Below are 7,986 nucleotides of genomic sequence, written 5' to 3'. Positions count from 1 at the left end.
CAAATCTCCCCCCGCCCCCCCCCCCCCCCCCGCCAGCAAATGCCATCACATTGGGGTTAGAAGTTCAACATATGAATGGGGGGGGGTGCCTAAGCACTCAGTCCATAACAATAAACAAAACCAAAGACATGCATATGTAGTGCAGGAAGTATTGTGGACAAGAAGCAAGGTGGGCCTGGAAGGGGAAAGGTAGCCAAAAAAAATAAATCTGGAATCACAAACATAATGGCAATTAGAGCAAATATCAGTATAGTTCCTGAAAAGATGAAAAACGTGTCCTGTTTGAGTTAATAATAAGAAGAGGCTCATATGTGTTTACACTGACCATGATTTTTTAATGATAATTATTATTACATTTTTAACCTGATATTTTCTTTGCAATTATAATATCTACAACCATAAGAAATTGAAAATATCAGAAAGGACTGAGTTTGAATTGAAGACTCACATGTCATATAAAACAATCCATATTCACTTGGTGTATTCACTCAACTGCGCGAGGGGCTTATTAGCAGTAGTATTTTTTAAGTTGCAGCATCACTATGTTGTGTTAGATGTAGAATTAAATTCCATCAGTTACAGTGATGAACTTGGAAATATGGGATTTTGATGAGGCTGATTCTGATCATCCTCAGTTGAGTAAAAGATGGGGGTGGGTAGTCTTTTTAGGGTTGGGTCTAGCACAGAGAGTAACCTGGTGTCAGAGCACACTTGATTCAAAGAAGTGGGGTTTAAAACTATGCAGTGTACATGGAATTTAATTGCATACATGTTGGAAAGGATCAAAGGGAGAAGCTGAAGACAGTTATGACATTAAAGAAAAGTGTCTCAGGGTGCCTGGGTGGCTCAGTCAGTTGAGTATCTGACTTTTGGTTTCAGCTTATGTCGTGATATTTTGGGTTGTGGGATGAGCCCCTTATATAGGGCTCCTCACCCAACGGGGAGTAGGCTTGAAGATTCTCTCTCTCTGTCCCTCTCCCCTCTTGCACACACTCTTGCTCGCTCTCTTTCTCTCTCTCTCTCCCTCTCAAATAAGTAAATAAATAAATCTTAAAAAAAATAAAAATAAAGTTTCTCAAAGGAGCACTAAAACATACCAGGGACAAACTATGACTGGGAAGCCAAAGCTCTAAAAAGCTATGGAGATGTCATAGCATGGACAACAGCACACAGAAAAACTGGTGACAATTGTGAATAAGAATGTTTTATTGAAAAATATATTAGCTGGGGGCTGAAATGATTGTACAATGTTGATTTTTATGCACTTTTTTAAGATTTATTTTTTAGAGAGAGAGAGAGCACACACGTGCACATGAGTGGGGGGAGAGGCAGAGGGAGAGAATCTTCAAGCAGACTCAGCCCTGAGCATGGAGCCCAATGTGGGGCTCAATTCCATAGCCCTGAGATCACAACCTGAGCTGAAACCAAGAGTTGGATACAACCGACCGAGCCACCCAGGCGCTCCTCTACTCTCTGTTAAGTAAACGATTTGACTACATTGAAAGCAGTGACTAGCCGCTAAGACTTCACTTGAAACCACCCACAAAAACACCTAAGCAGTGTCGATGCCCATGCTTTACTGCAGATCATTTAAGTCAAAACTCTCAAGAGTATATTGTCATTTTTAAAAGCCCCACAGATGATTCTCATATACAGCAGGATTAAAAAAGACTAAGCCAACTGATGAAGAAATTGAACCCAAACCAAAAATTCTCAGAAATCATAAGAAATTCACCTCCATCCATGCATCTGATAAGATGTCCTTAATGATAATTCTGTGGTTATGTGAAAGCTGTGAATTATTTTTTCTGCAACATATAAGAGCTACAAATAGAACAATTAAAAAAGAAAAACAACATAATAGAACATTAGGTGACAAATATAACAGACAATTCAATACTAAAGAGAACCAAATGTCCAATAAAATTATGAAAAGATCTCAATCTCACTGGTAATCTAGGCAATTATTTTTTTTTACTTTGAGCTGACAGATTTTTTGAAAATTTATTGCTAAAAGTATGGGAAAAGTAAATACACCTGTACTGCTAATTGAATACAGATTGTTTGAAAAAAGAAAAAGTTTCCATGGAAAACGTTGATAAATTATATTAAAATGAAGTGTCTGCATGTTATAAAACAGATCAATCCTGCTTCTGGAAAATACGTTATGGAAATATTTGACACAGTTTCCCAGGATATTCAATTTAAGAATATGTATCCCAGCATTAATTGTAATAGAGACAATCAGGAAATAACCAAAATTCTCATAAAATAAGATAGTAGATATATATTTTGGTGTATTCAAACAAATAAATTAAATAAATGAATAATCATTGCATGTATCAATATGGATAAATTTTACTTATATATATGTGGGGGTACGCATGTGTGTGCATATGTTTGCGTGACTTTACTAAATGACTTTGTCAGGGAGTCTTGATACAGTAAATGTATAAAATAATTCATGAGAGAGCTAGTGCCAGCTACTGCAGAGTGTTTGATCTGTCAAGGGGCATAATAATAGGGTCAAGAAGGAGGTATACCTTAACATTTTATTTTTAAAAATAATTTGAAGCAAATTTTGAAAAATGTTAAGATTGTTTTAAGCTAAAGTGCCTGTTACTATTATTTTTTATGTTGGGATGTGCATAATAAAACACACTTTAAAACATCAAATTTAAACAGTTTCTGGGAGAAAATTAATGATCAATACCATTCCTGTATGTAGCAGAAGCCTATGGGATGAACACAATTATTTTCGGGGGAGAGGAGGGGAGTCAAGCAATAAGGAGGTACCACAGAATGTTAGGATTTCCCGTTTCTCTTAATTTGTTTTTATAGATTTATTTATTTATTTGAGAGAGAGTGAGAGCATGAGTGGGAGGGGCAGGGAGAGGGAGAGAGAGTCTCAATAGACTCCATTCTGAGCAAGGAGCCCTGAGATCACCTCCTGAACTGAAATCAAGAATCAGACCATGCCAGCTGGTGCCAGCTAGGTGCCCCCTGTTCCTCTTAAATTTCTATGATCCACGCTAAAACGAAATTAAATAGGCATTCCTATTAAATGTAAACTTCTCAGGCTTGAGATTTTTGTCTGTTTTATTTCTTTTTTAAATTTTATTTAAATGCAATTATAACATATAACATATTATTAGTTTCAGACATAGGGGTCAGTGATTCATAGGGCTTATGTAAACCCAGTGCTCATTACATCACGTGCCCTCCTTAACGTCCATCACCCAGTTAACCATACCATTCCCCCTCCCCTCCAGCAACCTTGTTTTTTTCTATGATTAAAAGTCTCCCTCTCTGATTTTGTCTTGTTTTATTTTTCCCTCCCTTCCCCTATGATCCTCTTTTTTCTTCTCAAACTCCACATATGAGTGAGTTCCTATGATAATCGTCTTTCTCTGATTAACTTATTTTGCTTAGCACAATACCCTCTAGCTCCATCCATGTCTTTGCAAATGGCAAGATTACATTTTCTGATGGTTGAATAGCATTCCATTGTGTATGCATATACATATTATATACATACATTATACATATATAAAATACGTGATTAATAATATTATATATATATATATATATATATATATATATATAACCCATTCATCTGTTGATGGACGTCTGGGCTCTTTTCATAGTTTGGCTATTGTGGACATTACTACTATAAAACATTGGGGTGGAGGTGCCCCTTCAGATCACTACATCTGTATCTTTGGGGAAAATACCAAGTAGTGCAATTGCTGCGTCATAGGATAGCTCTATTTTCAACTTTTTAAAGGAACCTCCATACTGTTTTTCAGAGTGGCTGTACCAGCTCACATTTCCACCAACAATATAAGAGGGTTCCCCTTTCTCCACATCCTCGCCAACATCTCTTGTTTCCTGGCTTGTTCATTTTAGCTGTTTTGTCTGGTGTGAAGTGGTTTTGATTGTATTTCCCTGATGCTGAGTGATGATGAGCATTTCTCATGTGCCTATTGCCCATTTGTATGTCTCCTTTGGAGAAATGTCTGTGTGTCTTCTGTCCATTTCTTGATTGGATTATTTATTCCTTGGGTGTTGAGTTTGATAAGTATTTATAGATTTTGGATACTAGCCCTTTATCTGATAAGACATTTGCAAATATATTTTCCTTTTCTGTCGGTTGTCTTTTTGTTTTGTTGACTGGTTTCTTTGTTATGCAAAAGCTTTATTTTTTAAAAAGATTTTATTTATTTATTCATGAGAGACACAGAGGCAGAGATATAGGCAGAGGGAGAAGCAGGCTTCTGGTGGGGAGTCCAATGCAGAACTTAATCCCAGAACCCTGGGATCACACCCTAAAGCAAAAACAGACACTCAACCACTGAGCCACCCAGGTGTCCCTGTGCAAAAGCTTTTCATCTTGATTAAGTCCCAATAGTTTATTTTTGCCTTTGTTTCCCTTACATTGGAGACATGTTTGGTAAGAAGTAGTGGCCGAGGTCACAAAGGTTGATGCCTGTATTCTCTAGGATTTTGATGGATTCCTGTCTCACATTTGGGCCTTTCATCTATTTTCAGTTTATTTTTGTGTATGGTATGAGGAAATGGTCTAATTTCATTCCTACATGTGGCTGTCCGATTTTCCCAACACCATTTGTTAAAGAGACTTTCTTTTTTCCATTGGATATTCTTCCTTGCTTTGTTGAAAATTAGTTGACCATAGAGTTAAGGATCTATTTTTTGGATTCTCTATTGTGTTCTATTGATCTGTCTGTCTGTTTTTGTATCAGTACCACACTGTCTTGATGATTATATCTTTGTAATAGAGCTTGAGGTCTGGAAGTGTGATGTCATAAGTTTTGCATTTCTTTTTCAACATTCCTTTGGCTATCCAGGGTCTTTTCTGATTCCATAAAAATTTTAGGATTATTTGTTGCAACTCTGTGAAATAAGTTGATGGTGTTTTGATAGGGATTACATTAAATGTAGTTTTCTCCAGGTATCATAGACATTTTAACAGTATTTGTTCTTCCAATCCATGAGCATGAAAATGTTTTTCCATTTCTTTGTGTCTTTTATGAACATTCTATAGTTTTCTGAGTATAGATCCTTTGCCTCTTTGGTTAGGCTTATTTCTAGGTGTCCTATGGTTTTGGGTGCAATCTAAAATGGGATTGACTCCTTAATTTCTCCTTCTTCTGTCTCATTGTTAGGGTATAGAAATACAACTGATTTCTGTGCATTGATTTCATATCCTGCCACCGTGCTGAATTTCTGTATGAGTTCTAGAAATTTTAGGGTGGAGTCCTGGGTTTTCCATATAGAGTATCATGTCATTTGCAAAGAGTGAGCGTTTGACTTCTTGGCCAATTTAGATGCCTTTTACTTATATTCGTTGTCTGATTGCTGAGGTTACAGACTATTAGTACTGTGTTGAATAGTAGTGGTGATAGTGGACATGCCTGCCATGTTCCTGACTTTAGGGCAGAAGATCTGTTTTCCCTATTGAGAATGGTACTTGCTGTGAGCTTTTTGTATATGCCTTTTATAAGATTGAGGCATGTCCCTCTATCCTTACACTGTGAAAAGTTTTGTTTTATTTTTTTTAGATTTTATTTATTCGAGAGACAGAGAGAGAGAGAGAGAGAGAAAGACAGGCAGAGGGAGAAGCAGGCTCCAAGCAGGGAGCCTGAACTCCCCTGGGTTTCCAGGATCACGCCCTAAGCTGAAGGCAGCGCTAAACCACTGAGCCACCTGGGCTGCTCCATACACTGTGAAAAGTTATAATCAAGAAAGGGTGCTGTACTTTGTCAAATTTTTTTTCTGCATCTATTGAGAGGATCATATTGTTCTTGTCCTTTCTTTTATTAATGTAGTATATCACATTGATTGATTTGTGGATGTTGAACAACCCTTGAAGCCCAGAAATAATTCCCACTTGGTTGTGATGAATAATACTTTTAATGTACTGTTGGATTCTATTGGCTAGTATCTTGATGAAAATTTTTGGATCCATATTAATTAGGGTTTTGGTCTGTAATTCTCCTTTTTTGGTGGTGTCTTTGTCTGATTTTGGGACCAAGGTAATGCTGCCTCATAGAAAGAGTAGGGAACTTTCATTTTTATATTTTAAAACAGGTTCAGAAGAAGAGGTATTACTTCTCCTTTAAATATTTGGTAGACTTCCCCTGGGAACCCATCCAACACTGGGCTCTTGTTTGTTGGGAGACTTTTGATGATATCTTCAATTTCCTTGCAGTTTATGGGTCTGTTCAGATTTTCTATTTCTTTTTGTTTCAGTTTTGGTAGCTTATACATCTTTAATAATGCCTCTATTTCTTCCAGATTGCCTAATTTGTTGGCATATAATTGCTCACAATATGTTCTTATAATTGTTTTTATTTCTTTGGTGTTTGTTGTGATCTCTCCTCTTTCACTCATGATTTTATTTATCTGGGTCCTTTATCTTTTCTTTTTGATGAATCTGGGCAGAGGTTTATCCATCATTAATTCTTTCAAAGAACCAGCTCTTAGTTTTGTCGATCTAGTCTACTGTTCTTTTGGTCTCTATTTCCTTGATTTTGGCTCTAATCTTTATTATTTCTCTTCTCCTGCTGGGTTTAGGTTTTATTTGGTGTTCTTTCTCCAGCTCCTTTAGGTGTAAGATTAGGCTGCATATTTGAGACCTTCCTTGTTTATTAGAATGGCTTATATTGCTACATACTTTCCTCTTGGGAGCACCTTCGCCGCATCCCAAAGATTTTGAACAGTCATGTTTTAATTTTCATTTGTTTCCATGAATTTTTAATCCTTCTTCAATTTTCTAGTTGACCCCTTAATTCTTTAGTAGGATACTCTTTAGCTTCCGTGTATTTGAGTTCTTTCCAAATTTTCTTTTGTGATTGTTTTCCAGTTTCAAAGCATTGTGGCCCAAAAATGTGCAGGGAATGATCCTAAACCTTTGATACCAGTTGAGATCTGATTTGTGCTCAGTATGTGATCTGTTCTGGAGAATGTTCCATGTGCACTTGAGAATGTGTATTCTGTTGCCTTAGGGTGAAATGTTCTGTATATGTCTGTGAAGACCATCTGGTCCGGTGTGTAATTCAAAGCCCTTGTTTCCTTGTCAATCTTCTGCTTAGATGATCTGTTCATTGTAGTGAGTGGTGTTTTAAAGTCTCCTACTATTATTGTATTATAATTGATGTGTTTCTTTATTTTGTTGTTAATCGGTTGCTCCCATGTTAGGGACATAAGTATTTACAATTGTTAGATCTTCTGTTGGATAGACACTTTAATAATGATATAGTGTCCTTCCTCACCTCTTATTACACTCTTTGGTTTAAAATCTAATTTGTTTGATAACGATTGCTACCCCAGCTTTCTTTTGATGTCCATTAGCATGATAAATGGTTTGCCATGACCTACCTCACTTTCAATCTGGAGGTGTCTTTGGGTCTAAAATGAGTCTCTTGCAGATGGCATATCGATGGCTCTTGCTTTTTTTAATCCAATCTGATATTTTGTGTCTTTCAATTGGGGCATTTAGCCCATTTACATTCAGAGTAACTATTGAAATATATTAATTTAGTGCCATTGTATTACCTGTAAAGTCACTATTTCTGTATATTGTCTTTATTCCTTTCTGGCCTATGTTACTTTTGGTCTCCTTTCCATAAAGGATCACTTTTTATATTTTTTATAGGGGTGGTTTGGTGATCACAAGTTCTGTTAGTTTCTGTTTGTCCTGGAAGTTATTTTTTAATCTCTCCTATTTTTGAATGACATACTACTTGAGTAAAGTATTAATGGCTGTATATTTTTCTCATTTAGCACCCTCAATATACCAAGCCAGTCCTTTCTGGCCTGCCAGGTCTCTATGGATAGGTCTGCTGCCAGTCTAATATTTCTATCATTGTAGATTGCAGATCTCTTATTGCGAGCTGCTTTCAGGATTTTTGTTTTTTCTCTGAGATTTTCAAGTTTCATGATTATATGTTGAGATGTCGACCT

Source organism: Nyctereutes procyonoides, unplaced genomic scaffold (assembly GCF_905146905.1).
Source record: "Nyctereutes procyonoides isolate TBG_1078 unplaced genomic scaffold, NYPRO_anot_genome, whole genome shotgun sequence".
Lineage (NCBI taxonomy): Eukaryota > Metazoa > Chordata > Mammalia > Carnivora > Canidae > Nyctereutes > Nyctereutes procyonoides.
This window is presented reverse-complemented; position numbering follows the sequence as displayed.